The sequence below is a fragment of the Podarcis muralis genome, chromosome 1 (genome assembly GCF_964188315.1).
Source record: "Podarcis muralis chromosome 1, rPodMur119.hap1.1, whole genome shotgun sequence".
Lineage (NCBI taxonomy): Eukaryota > Metazoa > Chordata > Lepidosauria > Squamata > Lacertidae > Podarcis > Podarcis muralis.
The window spans coordinates 61,857,398-61,877,029 of NC_135655.1; the positions used below are offsets into that span (position 1 = coordinate 61,857,398).

At 44.5% G+C, this 19,632-nt stretch overlaps 1 protein-coding gene across 2 annotated transcripts in view; it reads left to right on the forward strand.

Moving 5' to 3' along the window:
• ANO3 (anoctamin 3) overlaps positions 1 to 19,632 on the forward strand; it is a 233,760-nt gene that overhangs the window by 13,609 nt on the left and 200,519 nt on the right. The gene's annotated exons all lie outside the window — the stretch shown is intronic.

Sequence of the window (19,632 nt, forward strand, 5' to 3'; positions counted from 1 at the left end):
GAACAAAACACCATTGACCAAAGAGAAATGGGTTCTGCACTTATGGAATGCAGCTGTGAGGAACCTATGGCCTGTAGTCCTAATCAGGCCCATCAGAACTCTGAACTGTGCCCACAAGGCAATTTCAGGCCAGTAACCTAATGACATGGACGCAGGTGGCGATGTGGGTTAAACCACAGAGCCTAGGACTTGCCGATCAGAAGGTCGGCAGTTCGAATCCCCGCGAAGGGGTGAGCTCCCGTTGCTCGGTCCCTGCTCCTTCCAACCTAGCAGTTCAAAAGCACGTCAAAGTGCAAGTAGATAAATAGGTACCACTCTGGTGGGAAGGTAAACGGCATTTCCATGCGCTGTTCTGGTTCGCCAGAAGCGGCTTAGTCATGCTGGCCACATGACCTGGAAGCTGCACACCGGTTCCCTCGGCCAATAAAGCAAGATGAGCACCACAACCCCAGTCGGTCACGACTGGACCTAACAGTCAGGGGTCCCTTTACCTTTAACCTAATGACATATGGTATGTGATGCTTCAATCTGAGATAAGGCTCTACTTGTTCTTTGATGGTAAAATACAGCAGCAGGTGCTTATGTCTGATCTTAGTGCTGTGACCCCCACCGTGCTAAGACTGGAGATAAGTCTCTGCCTGTTGTCTTGTAAAGAGCAAGCAGGGGCTTGTCTCCAATCTTCTTCCCCACCTTTGATGAAATGTTCAGTTATTAGGGTGCAATTCAACACCAGGCTAAGGTGATTGTTCCATCAGCTCAAGTAGGTCTGTTTGCCAGACAAAACGATCTCCCCGCTCTTTCCCTTGCATTGTGTTCTGGGGGTTCATCCAACCTGCCAGAGTCCTGGGGATGGAGTGGGAGGAAAGTTTTGTTGCACTAGCTGGAGTCATTGTGCTAACTCCCACCAGTTAAGCTATTTAGTTGAATCATGCACTTAATAAATTATTTGAACCAATTAATCCAACTTTGTGGCTGAACAAAAAAAGAAGGGTCTTAATCCCAGTTTATGGAGCAATCATAACATACCGCTGCCATGGATGTGACTCCCTGGCCTTGCCACTCACAGCAGCAGCATCAGAAAGGGGAAGGGCAGGTAGTATATACACACATAATTGAAATATATAGGAAGCCAAATGTTCTAAATAAAAAGGAATCTGAAAGATGCTTGGAAAATCTAAATATTTTTTTAAATGAGAATTTGGCTGCCTGTTAGTCTCCATGTTTGCTTGTACAATTCTAATTTACTATGAATGCCATTCACTTTGACATCATATCACCAGGAATTGTACATTTATATAAATGTTGTTAATTAGTCTTTTGTTTATCCGATGTTCACTTTGTTTTGCAAGACCGAAAAAAATAGCCGGACCATTTCAGGTCAACTGCCCTGAATTTTGCAATGTAACCTACCTCTCAATGCACTCTGTATTCTGTGAAAGGAACTAGATTCAACAGTGCAATTTTAACAAGGTGGCATTGGAAAAGAATGTCATAAATGAGCATTACACTTCGTATTTTCTACTCTGTATCAACACTGTCATGGCAGAAGAGGACAGTTTAAAGAACAAAGTAGAGGGCAGGAATAAATGGACAGTTCTCAAAATGAAAGGAACATAAGCATTGATATTTTTCAGGGCTCTGTATTGGGTATGGTGCTATTTAATAAATGGTCAGGAATAAGTGGTGATATAGTAAACCTCCTGATAGCACTAAAATATTAAGGAGATGAAAATGAAAATGTACTGCAAAGAACTACAGGAGGAACATGTCCAAACCAGTTGAATTAGAAACGAAATGGCAAATTATGTTCAGTACCTGTGTAGAAGAGCACTAGCCAATGTGGTTTCATCCAGATATTGTGGATTACCATCCCATCATCTGGGACCATTGGCCAGCCTGTCTGTGGCTGATGGAAACTATAGTCCAAAACATCTGGCTACTCATAAGGTAATGTTCATTAGGATAACAACTGTCAATTTCATATGCACATTAATATTGTCTGAACCGGTGGGAACTAACAAGTACTGATGTAGCTCTGAGGCCGGAAAGAACCCTCGGGATTCATCATGTTCACTTCCAGTTGTGAATCTAAAATTATGGCTCCTGAATCCTTATTGAACTTGGATTTTCATCTGAGCCAGAGGAGAGTTTACCCCTCCCTATCTTTCAACTTACTGGCAGGGCTGGGCCAAGACATTTTGGCACCTGAGGTGCACCACAAAATGCTCCTGTCCCACCAGGGAAGGAAGGGTGAGTGAAGAACTGCATCAGGAACAAGGGTGGAATAAAGATCTACAATGTGAACAAGGCAAATTCCATAGAACTGGAAAGAGTGCAGAGATTATCAAGAGACTGGAGCATCCTCTCTATAAACTAAATCTAAAATGTTGGGGGTGACTAAAAAGGGGGGCAGGTTAGAGATTATCAAATTACCCAAAGCATGGAAAATAATGAACAGAGGGAATTCTTTATGTTTCTCATGACATTAGAACCACAGCTTTCCCAAGGGAATTGATTGGAATTGCTTTCGGGAAGAGCAAAAGGGAGTCTTTCATCACAGAGTGTCAAGCCAGTGGAATTTGCTGGTGGTTTTTCTGCTGAAAATGATCTCCAGTCCAACCTGCATTTTCCCCCCATGGGAAAAAAGATAAGAATATTCAGCACTAAGTGACCTGCCAACACATTCTTTATGAATATCAAATAGGCTTGCAAAATATTAAATATAAGTTTAGGCCACAAATACTGTGCTTATCATTAATTTTGTTTGCCTTCGTATTTTCATGCCACAAGAACTTTGTTTCTTAAAACACATGGTGGCCCAGATGAATTTCATTCCAAAATATTCTTAGCTAAAGCAGATTTAATCACTCAGAAGTTGTTGTCGTTTCCTTGAAAGTCAGCCGTGTCGTTAGATTCGGCGGAGGACGTGGCTAACTGGCAAAGCTCCTGCTCTGTTAGTGAGAAATACACAGGGCATGAAGGTTCAGGGGGAAAGAACGAGAAGAGGCTAAAGGTAAGGTGGCAAAAAACCAATTAAACTGTAATAGGAACATATGGAGATTTATACAGTCGCCAGTGCATTCAAGGGGCATGGGAGGGCGTCGCAGACCCACCTGGGCTAGCCCCAAGTGATGCATGCCTATGCTGTGCCCCTGGCACAACCTCGTGCTGTAGAAATGTTTCTCTGTCTTCTGCGCATTATGAAAAAGTGATGTACGCTCATAAAGCCCTCACAACCATATGCACATTTAGCTCTTTCCCACACCAGCCAAATGTATGCACGATAGCAAAGAATTCCTGCTGCACGCTGGGACTACAGTAGACACTCGGGTTGTGAACGTGATCCATGTGGGAGGCACGCTCGTAACCCGCAGTGTCCACAACCCACAGCTCATTCGCAGGTTGCGATTTGGCGCTTCTGTGTATGCACAAAGTGAAATTTAGTGCTTCTGTGCATGCATGAGTGCCGAAACCCGGAGGTAACCCGTTCCAGTACTTCTGGGTTTTGGTGCGTCCGTAACCTGAAAACGTGCAACCTGAAGCGTCTGTAACCCGAGGTATGACTGTATTCCCTTCACACCTGTCACACCACACAAACATTTTACTCATCATAGGAGTGGGAAGGTCATGTGAACTTCCCTAGCATCAAGCTGAGTCCTTGTTGCTCTGACCAAACTAGGCCTGCCTTCAAAGATGCTAACAGGGTGAGTTTCGTCACATGGTGTCTACTCGGATCAATGTGGTGTTTAAGCTGTTTCATCTAGCTTTTTCGGATCCTTCTGCAGTTCCTCTTTCTCACCTGAGCTTGACTGCTAAACACCAGGTACCAGCCTCTCCCTGCCTGGCATTTCCAAGGTGCCAGGTTCAGAGGCAGCTGTCATCTGGTCTCCATAGACCTGCGCACAGCCAGAACCTGATCCAGGCTTTCAGATCATGTGGTCAGGACAGGAATTGTGTTGCTGAAACAAAGGAAAAGCCAAGGGAAGCCCAAGGTTAGAATTGTTTATTCTCATATATAAAAGTCTCATTTTTGTTTATGTTTAGTTCTTCTGCTGTCTCCCTCTGGAATGGGTGTGGGTGTTTGTAAATCTCCTTTGTGAAGAGTGATTTGTAGAGTGAAGACTGAATTAGGGGACCTTTCCATTTACGGCCTCTTTGTTATGAAATGTTTTGGTTTAGTGATCTTGGTAATGTAGCTTGTAAAGTGATAAAAATACCTTATAGCACAAGTTACCTAATACCTACGTACTTCTTGAAAAAAATATTGCATAAGCTAAAAGTGTCCAGGGGCCAAAATGATCAAGACTACATCTTCGCCATTTGATCTAATTTTATTTTATATGCAAATACAGTGGCTCTGGAGCATTCAGGAGCCACAGGTCTGTGAAGTGTCTGCATGTACAGTCCAAGGTTACTTTTTATCTTTGTTTTAGATATAAAAACCTGCAATTGTTTTGATTTAGACCATGGAACTCTTTGTAATTATAGACCACACATTCTTTTCTTTTTGGAATGTTTTATTGCGTGGACAGGCGGAGTTCCCCAAACCCTGGGCAGCTCCCGTGTGGAATAACGACTCAAGACAACGTGCTATGGGATTAAAATTGGCCACAATTTTATTATGTTTCAGATGTGGGTAGACCTTGTCTCAGGCATTGGGTGTTTATCCCTCCCAGTCCCCCGACGGGGATCTGGGGAACATCAGGGTTATCCATAGTGTGTGGGGGGTGGGTGGGCTGGCTCCGGAGAACATATGTTCAAGCAGAGAGAGCCCGCCCCCATTACGCCGCCGTCACAGGGGAGAGCAATGACAACCTCTAGGCGTACGGCCAAAGCCTCCCCTCAAAACAACCCCTTTAACAAGGAACCCTGGGATCGCCGCTGCAAAGAGAAGGGGGGCGTGGGTCACCGCTACACGCCCACCCCCATTTAGGGAAGATAGACTAAAGGATTCCACGCAAGGTCTGATACCGCCAAAGTTGTGGCATTTTGCTATGGGAAAGGCAGGAGAATTCCTTTCTGGCCCTTCAACAGTGACCTTGACGTAGCAGTGCCTGTGTACCTATGGAGAAAAGGTTAACCTGCAAAAGAAGTCTTAACTGAGAGTGGATAGGGTGGGAGAAGCTCTGGAACCAACTGATGATTCCTAGTTAAGATCCTTCCCCTATTGTGTGGGCAAGGTGGTCCCTCCCCCTACCTGGGCTGATCACCTTGGCAACGCCTCCCCAGGCGGGATTGGGCAACTGGCTGAGGTAGGCAGAGACTTCCAGGTATCCCACCTGGAGAAGGCCAAGCCAAGCCTGTGCTAATGGTGCCACATAGGGTCCAGGGGGCTGTGCACGACCACGCAAAGGGCACCCCCCTATTTAATGTGGGGAGCAGTCATTACTGACTCAGTAAATCACATAGCTGGATCCTATACTTCATTGGCCAATTGCAACCATTGATCTCATATATATATATGGATGGTTGCCTCTATTGGTATCACACAGGTGAAATAGCCCAATAGTCAATATCATCTGCACCTTAGATTTTTTTAAGGCCTGGGGCCCCTACAAAGTTGATGCTTGTTGCCATTCAAATGGTTTATGTGTGCCACATCTTGTGATCGATTTTGTGGGGTGGGGCTTATTCAAGTTGGCACCCTTGACAGGAGCTATGGGTGTAGCAGTGACTCTGCTACTCCATTCCACCCCATTACTTCTCAGCCAGAGTTAAGATAGCTTGCAGATCCCCTCTAGGGAGTGTCTTGGTTGCCCCCTTTGTGGTAGCGGGATGAACAATACTCCAGAAACCACTAGAGGAACATATGAAATCTTCAGCGTACCCAATTCATCCATGGTTTACTTTCATAGACAAAGTAAAAATGAAGAGGACAGAATCAGCTTTGTAATTAAAGCATCTGATTGTGACAAATATATATCTGAATGATAACCAGAATGTCAAGATGTAAACATGAAGGAAAACATCTTCAGAGACTATTCTCGGCCTTCAAAGTGGCAGTGGAATGCCCATAAGTGTTTACTGCATTTTTTCTCTCTTTCTGGGGACTGAGCTGTCCTTGTCCTTTGGATTAATTTATCCAGACGATGGAACGAATGTATTTTAGTATATTTTTCTCTTCCAGTGTTCATTTTCAAAAGAACACAGAGTTCACAGAGACCACTAAGGAAGGAAGTATGAGACACTCAAAGGCTTACTGGAACTCCTGCATAAACAGCTTGGGCTCTGCGGACTATGACATTTCATCAGAGGAAATAGAGTTATTATCACGTATCCCCAGCATCCAGCAAAATATGCCAGTATGCCAAAGAAGACAACAAGCTCACAATCTTCTTTACCTTTTAGGTTGCCACTTCGGATAGTGTATGTCCCTTTGTTGTTTTAGCATGATCCTCTTTATGCGGTTCTCTTGGCCATCCAGATGGACACTGGCTTGATCCAGCATGGATCTTCTTATGTTCTTTGATCACTGTCAGAAGGCAGTTTCTTTCGACATTCCAGTCATGTTGCCATAGGCTAGCATTGCTCATTCTCAGAAATAGTATTTGTATGAGGGATAGAGTGGCAATTCATGTTTTAGTGCTCTGGATCAGGTAATACATACAAAATTGTTGTTGTTTAGTCATTTAGTCATGTCCGACTCTTCGTGACCCCATGGACCAGAGTACGCCAGGCACTCCTGTCTTCCACTGCCTCCCGCAGTTTGGTCAAACTCATGCTGGTAGCACATCTTCAAATAAAAGATCCAGCTTACAGCAAAGTGTGAATCACATTGTGTTAACATTATGTTAACATTGTGTTAAATAGCCATGTTAGTTTATAGGACCGCCTCTACCCATATGAACCAACCTGGACCCTGTGATCATCATCTGAGACCCTTCTTCATGTGCCTGCTCTATTAGAGGTCTGGAGGGTGGCAACACAAGAATTGGCCTGTTCTGCAGTGGCTCTCTGCTTATGGAATGCTCTCTTCAGAGAGGCTCGCCTAGTGCCTTCATTACATATATTTAGGTGCCAGGCGAAAACATTCCTCTTCTCCCAGGCTTTTGGCTAATTAAACCACAGGGCGGGAGCCACTACTGAGAAGACCCTCTGCCTGGTTCCCTGTAACTTTGCTTCTCGCAGTGAGGGAACTGCCAGAAGGCCCTCGGTGCTGGACCTCAGTGTCTGGGCCAAACGATGGGGGTGGAGACGCTCCTTCAGGTATACTGTAGATCATCCAGTCACCATCTAGGCTCAGTATTTGCAAATCTGAACCCTGGTCTCCCAGGTTCTAGTCTGACACTCTAACCAGCATACCACACTGACTCTTTTCCCCATTCACCCTCTCCCTTTTGTGTCCTGTGTATTGCAAGCCAATATCAATGTGCATTATTAGCAGAAAGCCAGATCTATAAATATAGTAAATAAAATGAGAACTTTGTATTATCTCTCTCTTAGAATTCCTATGGGTTCCTATCATGCATAAGCAGTAACTTGACTGTCTCCACTAGCTAGAACAAGTCTTGTTTCCTTTTGCCTAACCTCAATTTCCTTTGTTAATCTCCCCATTCTATATTTGTCTAATTTAGATTGTAAATTCTTGAAGGCAGAGACTGTCTCCCCTTATAAACTCTGGAAGATGGCATGCAAATTATGAAAATGGTTACTATAAATAAATATCAGAGGGATTACAACAGAACCAGTTGTCATGCTGGGAAGCAGGATTTGGCTATACTGTATTCTGGAGCGCACAATGTAAAACCTCTGCAAATTCCAGTGCTATGGGTCAGTTCTGCTGTGTCCATAAGATCAGGGAAAATTCCCTTCAATAGGAAACTTAATGGCTTAGTGCCTATCAGTTCTGTTCCTCGGGGAGGGGGGAGGAAATCTAAGGAAACATGGAGTTTTGTTGCAAACACCACTGGCTGCTGCTAATTTTATGGCTGTCTAGATAGCATCAAAGGGACGCGGGTGGCGCTGTCGGTTAAACCACAGAGCCTAGGGCTTGCTGATCAGAAGGTCGGCAGTTCGAATCCCCGCGACGGGGTGAGCTCCCGTTGCTCGGTCCCTGCTCCTGCCAACCTAACAGTTTGAAAGCACATCAAAAGTGCAAGTAGATAAATAGGTACCACTCCGGCGGGAAGGTACACGGCATTTCCGTGCGCTGCTCTGGTTCGCCAGAAGCAGCTTAGTCATGCTGGCCATGTGACCCGGAAGCTGTACGCCGGCTCCCTCGGCCAATAAATCGAGATGAGCGCCGCAACCCCAGAGTCATCTGCGACTGGACCTAATGGTCAGGGGTCCCTTTACCTTTTTATATAGCATCAAAGCTGGCAAGGTGAGAAGAATCACTTCTGCTCCTACAAACTTAGAGAGTCTTGAAAGCAAGCAAAGCAACTACAGTAGCCTTGAAATGAAAATCAGAATGCAAATGGAAATATATTGTTGCTTGAATAACACAGTGCACATAATGCAACTCTGAGTGTGGATTTTTTTAATGAAATGTTAATTCTCTTTTTTAATTTAGCAAATTCAGTTGGAATTAGAATGCAGAGCACTGCCAGAAATTCTACGCATGAAATATGCAACATCTTAAACAAGCTTCCCAGTGACTTTTTTTTTCCATTTTAAAGGATAATTTACCGTACTTGCAATCATACATTGGCAATAAAATACCTCTTATCATGATTTATAGGTAATCATTTTTGCATTGCAACAGTAATTATGCCCATTCAGTTAAACTTTAAATATGAAAATATAATGGGAAGACTGAGAAACTAGAACATTGTCAATGGCCTGTTTAATTTGCAGGCTGGCCACCCTGATTGTACTTGGTTGAAATCCACATTTATGTTCTATTCAGAGAGGATAAAGTGAATGTCAGTATTCTACATGGTGCAAATATTTATAGCAAAGGTTCATTGCAAGGCAATGAAGCTTAATATCCTTTTTTCTTTTTTGTAAATATGGCAGGAAGAAAAATAGGCTCTCCAAAAAAAGTAGAGGAAGCAAATAAGCAGTGAAATTCAAATCATTCTCTGTCGTGGCAGGTACTTTTGTCAGATACACCACAGTGGATGAGCTTCCTGATTCAAATCTCTTAGTAATATAGAATATTTTGCTCTGCTTGACATGAAAGCAATTGCAGGGCCACCCTGGGAGCAGAAAATCAACAATACGAGAGCTGTCATTTTATCTCCCATCACTTCTCAGAGCTAAGCTTCTTTGAAAGTCTGGCATTTTGAAGGTAGCTTTGTTTTCCCAGTTTTGTATCCTAGAGTCTCAGAGGAGGGGCAGTGAAAAGAGCCTCAGCAAAGAATCTCAGGTGAGGGGCCTCAAAGAAATAGACCTGCCCCACCCTTTACTTTCTGTTACAATACCCAACCATCCAGATTGCAAGAACTTGAGATATCCAAGTCACAAAAGCAGAAAGAGAGCCCTCCTAGGTCAGCTGAAAGGCCTCTCTAGTACAGCATCCCATTTCCAAGAGTAGCCAATCAGAGGCCACTGGGAAGCCCGCAAAAGAGCCATGAGGATGGCAAGCACTCTCCTGCTATTACTCCCCGGTAGCTAATACTGAGGCAGCATGCTGGCTGTCTAGTTACTCCCATTTATTCTGAAGCCAGGGTGCTCCCACTGCTGGTTTGGAAAGCGGTATATACACAACACTAGCCACAATCCATGTCTATCCTGTAGCTATCCTGTCACTTCGCGCCCCCAAAAATACCACCCAGTTTTGTTTCAAAGAACAACTCAACTGTGTTTTAAGCTCGTAATGTGTACATACCTGCTGTCTCAGAAAACTAGAGATGGCATACAGTAGGGTTGCCATGTATCCAGAATTTCCTGCCCATATCCAGGATTCATCCATCAGAAATAGCATCCTGGTGGGGGGGGGGTTGTTGAAAATTGGGGGGGAGGAATGTCTGGGAGAAGAGGGCTTATGGCAACTGATGTCAGAAGTGTTTGGGGTTTTTGGTGAATTTCCCCCTAAAGAGCTCAACAATTCTGCCCAAAAAAATAGCTCAGCAACTTTTGTGTCCAGATTTTCACTTTTAGAAATATGGCAACCCTAGTATACAGCCATCATGACCAGGCCTTTTTCCTCAGCCAGAACTGAGTTCTGGCATCTCTCAGATAGGCACCATTGCCATTATAAGAGAACAATAGAGGCATCCAAAGTGAGTTTTGGCACCTCTTTTTCTCTTAAAAAAATAGCACTGATCATTGTGCCATTGAGAGCCTTCTCTACCTTGCATTTGCTTAATCCCTTTCTGAGGCCATCAACACTAATAGCCACACCTTTGGGCATCCAGTTCCATGAATTACCGTATTTTTCGCACCATAGGACGCACTTTTTCCCTCCTAAAAAGCAAGGGAAAATGTGTGTGCGTCCTATGGAGCGAATGCAGGCTTTCGCTGAAGCCTGGAGAGTGAGAGGGGTCGGTGCGCACCGACCCCTCTCGCTCTCCAGGCTTCAGGAAGCTATCCGCTAGCCATGGGAGACCCAGCTCTCCCACGGCTAGCGGAGCGCTGCATTAATCCCGAAGCTTGGGGCGCGCGGAGCTCTGCGCGCCCCAAGCTTCTGGGTGCCGGCAAGGTCTCGCTAGCCCTGGGAGAGCCCCGCGACGTTGCGGGGCTCTCCCAGGGCTAGCGAAGCGCCGCGCTAATCCCGAAGCTTGGGGCGCGTGGAGCTCAGCGCGCCCCAAGCTTCTGGGTGCCGGCAAGGTCTCGCTAGCCCTGGGAGAGCCCCGTGACGTCGCGGGGCTCTCCCAGGGCTAGCGAAGCGCCGCGCTAATCCCGAAGCTTGGGGCGCGCGGAGCTCAGCGCGCCCCAAGCTTCTGGGTGCCGGCAAGGTCTCGCTAGCCCTGGGAGAGCCCCGCGACGTTGCGGGGCTCTCCCAGGGCTAGCGAAGCGCCGTGCTAATCCCGAAGTTTGGGGCTTCGGGATTAGCGCTCCGCTAGCCGTGTCTAGGCTGCGGATAGCAGCTTGATTCCCGGAGCGCCGGGCGCCCTGAAAGCAGAGCTCCAGGCGCTTCGGGAACACATCCGCAGCGTGGGGAGCCTTGCAGGAATTCCCCACAGGGCTCCCCACACTGCGGATAGCAGCCTGCTGCCTGGCGGGTGGGGCGCCCTGAAGCAGAGCGCCCCTCGCGCCAGGCATACATCCGCAGAGTGGGGAGGCTTGCAGGAGTTCCCCACAGGGCTCCCCACGCTGCGGATAGCAGCCTGCTGCCTGGCGGGTGGGGCGCCCTGAAGCAGAGCTCCCCGCCCGCCGGACAGACATCGGCCAGCCCCACAAGCTTGGGGACAGCAGGGAGGCGCAGCGCCACTATCCCGCTGTTCCTCGACCTGGTTCGGTTTCCCTGACCTGCTTTTGGGGGGGAAATAAAGGGGAAATTTTTTTCCTTTATTTCCCCCCAAAAAAACTAGGTGCGTCCTATGGTCCGGTGCGTCCAATCGTGCGAAAAATACGGTACCCACTGTGTTAAAGATGCTTCAGTTTATCTGTCCTGAATCTTCTACTGGTTAGTTTCATTCAGTCTGGTACCACAAGAAAGCTAGAAACATAGTCCTCTTAAACAGAATAAGACCACCTTCAATTCTGCTAAAAACGATTTTCTATCTCAAGCCTTTCATTTACATACTGTAACAGTTTGCCATAATTTCTAGCTAGAATGTGACATTTTCACAGGTCCCCTGCTTTTTAGAATGGGTAACGTTGATCAAAGCTGTTCACATTGCCACCAACATGCAACAGGAAAGTGCTTGAAAACCGCTTTGGCGACTATGACATACGTATTTGTTCAAGAATGCTTATAGTGGAGGATGCAAGAAATTGCACCTTTGGTATGGCAGCAAATTCACATTACTAGCCATTCGTGGGCTTGGTGTGTTAGATATAGTACAGTGGAAGTTTCTGCTCTGACTCTTGTGTAGAAATAGCTTCTATTCACCACAAGAAATGAGTTCTTAAAGCTTTACAGTGGTATCTCGGGTTACATACGCTTCAGGTTACATTCGCTTCAGGTTACAGACTCCGCTAACCCAGAAATATTACCTTGGGTTAAGAACTTTGCTTCAGGATGAGAACAGAAATCGTGCTCCAGCGGCATGGCAGCAGCAGGAGGCCCCATTAGCTAAGGTTAAGAACTGTTTCAGGTTAAGAACGGATCTCCGGAACAAATTAAGTACTTAACCCGAGGTACCACTGTACTTGCAGAACTAGGTTTTAAAATATTTAGTTGCAAACAGTAAGTGTTACACAACAACAAAATGATACATTGTGTATTAGCCTTTTAAATTCCAGTAAATCTCTCTGATCCCAGAGTGAATGTGCTTTTATTTCTGGCCCTGACCATCCATGGCAGTGGTCTCAAGAAAATTGTCCTGAAGAAAATGTGCCCCTTGAAATGAAAAACGTCCCCGACTCCTGTGTTATATCTACCATGGAATGCTACCTGCCTTTGACCATTTCAGAACAACTCACCCTATGATTTGGAGCTATAGTGTGGTGACTTTCCCCACAGCTACCATTTACCTCTGGCTACTGTGGCATGGGTGGCGCTGTGGGTTAAACCCCAGAGCCTAGGGCTTGCCGATCAGAAGGTTGGTGGTTCGAATCCCCGTGATGGGGTGAGCTCCCATTGCTCGGTCCCTGCTCCTGTCCACCTAGCAGCTCGAAAGCACAAAGTGCAATAGATAAATAGGTACCACTCCGGCGGAAAGGTAAACAGTGTTTCCGTGCGCTGCTCTGGTCCACCAGAAGCAGCTTAGTCATGCTGGCCACATGACCCAGAAGCTGTCTGTGGACAAATGCCAGCTCTCTTAGCCAGTAAAGCGAGATGAGAGCCGCAACTCCAGAGTCATCTGTGACTGGAACTAACTGTCAGGGGTCCCTTTACCTTTACCTTACTGTGGCCTAGGTCCTAGCATACACAAGATTGCCCATGGCCGCCCTATTGTGTGTCGACCCTTCAGAATGACCAGGCATTGGGACCTGTGCTACACACCCCTTGCCATGTGGATTCAGCAGAATAGAACATCCACTTCTCAGAAATTCCTTATAAAGATCTCGAAAAGCCTGAAGTAATCAGAATCATCTAACAGATGCCATGCTACAAACGTTCTATCAGTGGAACAATTCCCATATATTATTGTCATGTTCAGTTGCTTTTCCTCATGGTGTCTCCAACAGAGCAGATTCTCCAGGACTCTGACCGAGATCCTGCACCCTTCTCCCTCTTGGTTGACACCTATATTTTGCTTATTCAAAAGGCATGAGGTTCTGTGGCTGGCTGCTTTGCATAGTGCCTGCCATGCAACTGGATCGTCTTTGCATTTCCTGATCAACTCCAGTACTCTCCCTTATGTCAGAAAGAGTCATGAGTTGTTGGTATTTGACAGTGAGGACCCTGTGAATAGTATATTGTTTTGTTTACTCTCACCAACAAGCATGAGACAAAGCAGACTCTCATTCCTACAATCAGTCTTGAATCTCTAATGGGATTAGGTTTAATCCTTGTATACAGTTGTCAGAGGGAAAATAAACTTCCCGGAGGCTAAAGCTCGCATCAGATGAGTTTATTACAAGGTTCCTTTAAAAAGCAGAAAATGGAAGTGAAGACTCATATTGGAAGCTATATTATTATTGGTCATTTGTCGTATAATGAGACTAACTCCAAGTTCAGTGTATAAGAACTTGCAAGTGTGTATGTAGTGCGGGGAGGGGGAAATCCACCCAAACAAGTGGTGTTTTGTTTTCATTTGAACTTCATTAACTTTGTGGATAAAAGTGAAATATTGATTGAAAATTCATGAATACATATACATTCTTATTGAGGCCAGTCATAGTGTATTGATGAAAGTTGTAGGGAATTGTAAACAAAGCTGAAATCAAGCTGTTCTGATAGACCAAATAGAGCTCAGCTACAGGAGTTTCCCTTCCCTTTGCATCAGAAGAAAATTTCCTCATATGCATGGATCATGTACCTCCCTATAGAAGGCCATTGAAAGCCACTGGGAATACAGTGCATTGCTGTTTATAGTCATATATTTAAAATACCTGTCATTCACTCTACATCCAAGGATTTCAGGGTGGAAAACATAAAACCTTAATTATATAATTGACAGCAAGAACAAAACAAATGAAAAACATATACCAATCTGATAAAAACGTCTGACATTTTCTATGTATGAGTTTCCGTAAATGCATTTCTTAAATAATCTCACCAGCAATTGCCAGTAGAGTTCCTAAAGTATTCATGAAAAAAGTTCCCAAGTGGATGAAAGTAATACCTTAGAAAAGTAAGAAATCTAGATTTTGCAGCATTTTAGGATGACATGGTGAAACCCAATCATGGATAAATGATAAGGCCCAATACATTTTTCTGCCTAAAGCCAAGGGTGAGTTGACAACTCCCTTTCCCTGTTCCATGAGCAGAAGCTGATTGAACAGGCACTCAAGACATACTTCAGCACTGGCAATGGCCACAAGGATACAGCAGGATACTCCTAGCATGTGCGTAACAAGCCTGTGGCACACATAGCTCTGGTCTCCAGCAGAGATCAGATTGGGAAATTTTTGCTTACATTCTTATCAGTAGGGTGCAGGGGTTTTGTTGCCTCACTTTCAAGGTGGCCAAGCTGTGTGTTTTCTCTCATTCTGCAAATACTCACTCATTCCAGTGGCCCTCATTCTGCAGCCTTCCCCAGCATCTGCACTTCCTGGAAAACCCAAAACATCATTTCCTGGGCTTTTCTGCAAACATGGGAAAGTGGAAAAGGTGCCTGAGAGCCAGTGTTGTGTAGTGGTTAAGAGCGATAGTCTCGTAATCTGGGGAACCGGGTTCGCGTCTCCGCTCCTCCACATGCAGCTGCTGGGTGACCTTGGGCCAGTCACACTTCTCTGAAGTCTCTCAGCCCCACTCACCTCACAGAGTGTTTGTTGTGGGGGAGGAAAGGAAAGGAGAATGTTAGCCGCTTTGAGACTCCTTTAAAAAAGGGAGTGAAAGGCGGGATATCAAATCCAAACTCTTTTTCTTCTAATGTCCATCTGACAGCTTTTCATTGTTAATTATTTTAAGTGGTGTCTTTTTACTTTGAAAGAAATTAGTGTGTGGATTTTCTTCAAACAAAGGTGAAAGGAAGAACTTCCCTTGCAGACATGATCAGTGAGCACACTAATCTCAGGTGCTCAGGAGCTGGCACACCTAGATTCCCATGCTTTAATTAAACACCAGGGAAAGATGTCGTAATTTAAGTGAAAGCATGGGCACCTGGGGAAGATGCAGAAAACTAGATAATATCTTTAATATATACTTGCAGTGGTGAGGTAAGCTTGAAACCATGCTGGCTGAAATTCTACAGACATTCAAAGGCGGCCTGTAAATTAGGAAGAAAAATGGAAGCCTCCTTCATGGGTTTAGAGAACTTTCAAGAAACTTGGGGGCAGGTTTCTGCACACACAGTAAGTCATCTAAGCAGAACACTGGGCAAACATTGGGGCTCCAGGATGTTCCTTGATCATCCTTCTGCTTCCCCTGAGAATATTTAAATGCCTGAGTGACAGTGGCCTCTGTCTCTGGTTTCCTTTCCTTTTGCTAAGGCAAAAAAAGAAAGAAAGAAAAGAAAATGAAAATGAAAATGAAAATTGCGTTGAGGGAGAAGTGAGCACCATCAGTGGTGAAGAAATTGGGACCGAGCTACAAGTCCCAGGATCCGCAGGAAGAAAAGACACCCCCACCTTGGCTAGAACTGATACATGGAACATCATCCTTCCATGACTGTCTTGGCACTTCTAGTGCTTAAGAACAATAGTGGATGGCAGGGTGGCGTGGTGGTGCTCACCCAACCTCCTGACAGCTGAGTCACTGCTGCTTTGGGGGAAGGAGGGGGCGGGGTATGAGGAGCAGGTAGGTTGGATCGGTGCAAACATATTGGCAGAGTCAAACCCCTCCTCTCCCTACTGGTAAATAGCAAAGACTCAACTATTAGGAGGTCAGGTGAGCACCGTCACCCCACCATTGGGCAAGCTATCCTTCAAGGACACTGGTCCACCAGTACAGATCTTCTTATGGAGAAATTCCTGATACACTTCTAAAAACCCCAGGGTCTCCCAGGAAAAAAGTCTGAAAACCATTGCTCTAATTTTAGGCCAAGTCAATGGGATATTGCAGCAAAAATGTTTTTTGTTTATTCCTATGATAAACATGCTCTTTCTCCAGAACTGGAAGAGGGACACCACATCCTCACAGGCTGTATTTTTGTTGATAATAATAGTTATTCAGCAAATATTTGGTAATAATAGTTAAACTCACTACCAGCAACGAGGAAAAGAGACTCCTAACATGTTATCATATTCTATGCTACTCATTTTCCTCTATTCTTTTGCTATTGTTCTATTCATTATTTAAATCTATGTGACATTTTGGATTCCTTTACCACACCCCCAAAGATTTAATACAATGAGCAGCTGTTTTGCCCAAAGTTCATTTTATGGTAGTGCTTTCTGAATCTCTCTTTCTCTTTTAGATTTAATACTACCAGAAATAATAATGCGGAAGAAAACACCATGCAAAGTTGTGTTACACACATGCACCATGGAATAACAACATTCCCTAGACTCAGGGCCAAATTAGATGATGCATGCAATGTATGAGTAAAATTTGTGTACAGTGGTACCTCGGGTTAAGAACTTAATTTGTTCCGGAGGTCCGCTCTTAACCTGAAACTGTTCTTAACCTGAGGTACCACTTTAGCTAATGGGGCCTCCTGCTGCCACCGCCGTGCAATTTCTGTTCTCATCCTGAGGTAAAGTTCTTAACCCGAGGTACTATTTCTGGGTTAGTGGAGTCTGAAACCTGAAGTGTCTGTAACCTGAAGCATCTGTAACCCAAGGTACCACTGCATCTATTATTAAATAGTGGTCCTGTGGGGGGGGGGGGGAATCATGGCATGTGGGGAGGGAGTATTCAACCCATCTCCCTGAAGTGTGATGCAAGCAAACCTTCCTCACCATATGTAAAGGTGTAGCTGTAAAGATTCAGAAGCAGACAAAGGAATGCTCCTCAGGTAAAGCTCACCTATAACTAGTGAAGGTAAGAGGACCCTCTCTCTCAAGCTCAAGAGTTTCTCAAACTTTGCTTCAGTTTCACCTTTGTGGCAGATCTCTGTAATAAAATTGTGGCCCTAGTTTAACCCAGTGACATGTACATTGCTACTTATTCCACAACCTGCTCTTATGATTTAGAAATATTTTAGAGTGTATCAAAGCCACTGGAGAGAGCTGATCAGTTGGGAGATCACACTAGTATCTGCAGAATACACCAGAAGATGACACAGAGCCTTAGGTTTGGGTGTTTAGACAAACTGCTTTCCTCTGGGATTTTGTGCATCAGTGAGACAATTTCACTTTGGCAAGCAAAACCGAGGGCATATAAGCTATTTGCAGCTGAAACTCCAGTACTGACTGCTGCCACCTGCTGAACACTTTTTAACATGCTGCCAGACTTTGCCATCTTCTAGTGAACATGTGTGCATCATCTTGATTATGAGAAGGCTTAGAATGTCTTGAGTTTGGATAAGGAGAATACTAACAGTAATGTTGTATTTTAATAATTATAACTGTTATCAGCTTAGTTACACCATAGCAAGCAATACAAAATCTATGCAGTTGTGTTGCTTTTTCCTGTCACATTAAGGTTGCATGGCAAGGGGATGTTTAGAATGGCAGTATTTCTTTTGCTTTTATTGTCTGCTATCACCAGTCTTCCTTCTCTCCATGGGGTCTCCACAGTTTCTGGTAACTTTTCAAAGAAACGAATAAAAAACCCCACTGATCTTCTCCAAAAATGCAAACTATTTCTTTATGTGCATTGCTAAGCCCAAGAGTCAATGTATATTTTAATATCTATGAAATGTTCATGTCAGAAGCGTGTTAAATTGAATAAGGAGGAGAGGTTTCATTTTGGTTTAAGCCCAGAAGCTTGGCCATGTTTGCTTCTGAGTACAAAGTTAAAATGACAAAGCCACTAGGTTTGATTCTGCCTACATTTCCACTTGCTCAAAAAATAGTTTTATGTGGCAAAACTGGCTTCTTCCTTTGCAGCACACGCTTTGGGTTAAAGGTTGGGAAGATGCTATCCCTGCCTGTGAAATAAACTGCAAGGCTTTTACGCCGAGTCTTTTTAAAAGGAAGACATGAATAAACTTAACAGTTTGTGCTTTGTGTAAACCCTGGGGTTAACCTTATAAACCTGGGCTTCGCAAACTTTAAACAGTTTGGAAAGTTTCTCCATAAAATTATCTGCTTTTTGTCACGGTACAGAATGCTCTGGTATAACCATTTCTGCGGAAAGCAAACATTTTATGGGAAAGGCTTGAGCTTTTCCAGCCGAGCCAATTCAGTCTTCGAGGGCTAAACTAGGTATGACACACAGTTGTCTGTACTTTCCCTTATATGTTTAAAACAAACAAACAAATCATGAAACAGCTTCCAAAAGCCTGTGAGTTTGAGCAGAGGAATGATATCACTTCCCCTCCCTTGGACAATGTTTCTGCTCAATAGCGCCCTCTGGGCAGAGGATGTGGATACTCTTGGTGGATACACCAAGTCTTGGTGGATACACCAGTCATACATCACTGGTGTAGATGCAACCCAGAGTGTTCACTCTCTAGTCAGCAACAGCGATCTTAACACACTGCCTCCACCACCAGTTCCTCATGTGTCAAGATGTGGGTGGGAATTTCTCACCTACTCCACACACACCTAATGATTCCTCCACATGGTGGTGGCCAGCAGTTTTGCCTAGCTAGCCAGTTCACTGGCTGCCCCTGCCTTTAGTTTAAAAAGAGGTTGACACCCCTGTTAAAAGAAAACTTTGACAGAAAGTTAGATGCTACTGTGTATCATGCCTAGCTCGAACCTGACATGATTCCCTCCAAATGACAGAATTTCCTTTAGTTGCATTCCCTTGCGGTTTTCCATTCCCTTGTGATTCCTTGAGCAGAATCAGACCTGGTCTTTAGATAAGGCCAGTACAGGCTTCTTCATTTACTGTAATACCATTCAAGATGAGTCACATCGAGATTACCTCACATGCATTGTGCCTTCTCTTAACACCGTAAACCTCATCAGATTTCCCCAGGGCAGGCCACATCATCCCTGTTTGCCTGTGCTGACCAATTTAATCCGTAAAACTGGCATTGCAACCTCCCATTTAACCTGATTTCATTACATTTGGAAGTGCCTTCTGTTATATGTTGACAACACGTTTCAAAATGAAGATTGGCTGCTGTTAGACTTTGTCAAGAGCAATATGGTCGGAATGATGTATTTTGGAAATATTATGAATTCCCTTTTCAACCTTAACTGGATCATAGTTATTAATAATTTGTAGTCTTACATTAAATATAGCATTTGCTTTTATCCAGTAAAAAATAATCAAATTCAGAATCAGAAAACTGAGCTCTGGTCTGGCTGGTGGACTTCGCATTGGCGTCTTGTTGGCCACTGCAGGAACAAGATATTAGACTATATATAGGCCTCTGGTCTGATTCAGCATATATCCTTTGTTTCTGCGGGAGAATCTCAGTTTTCTGCAGAAGGATAAATAAATAGATGCATGGAGAAGGGGAGAAAGTACCT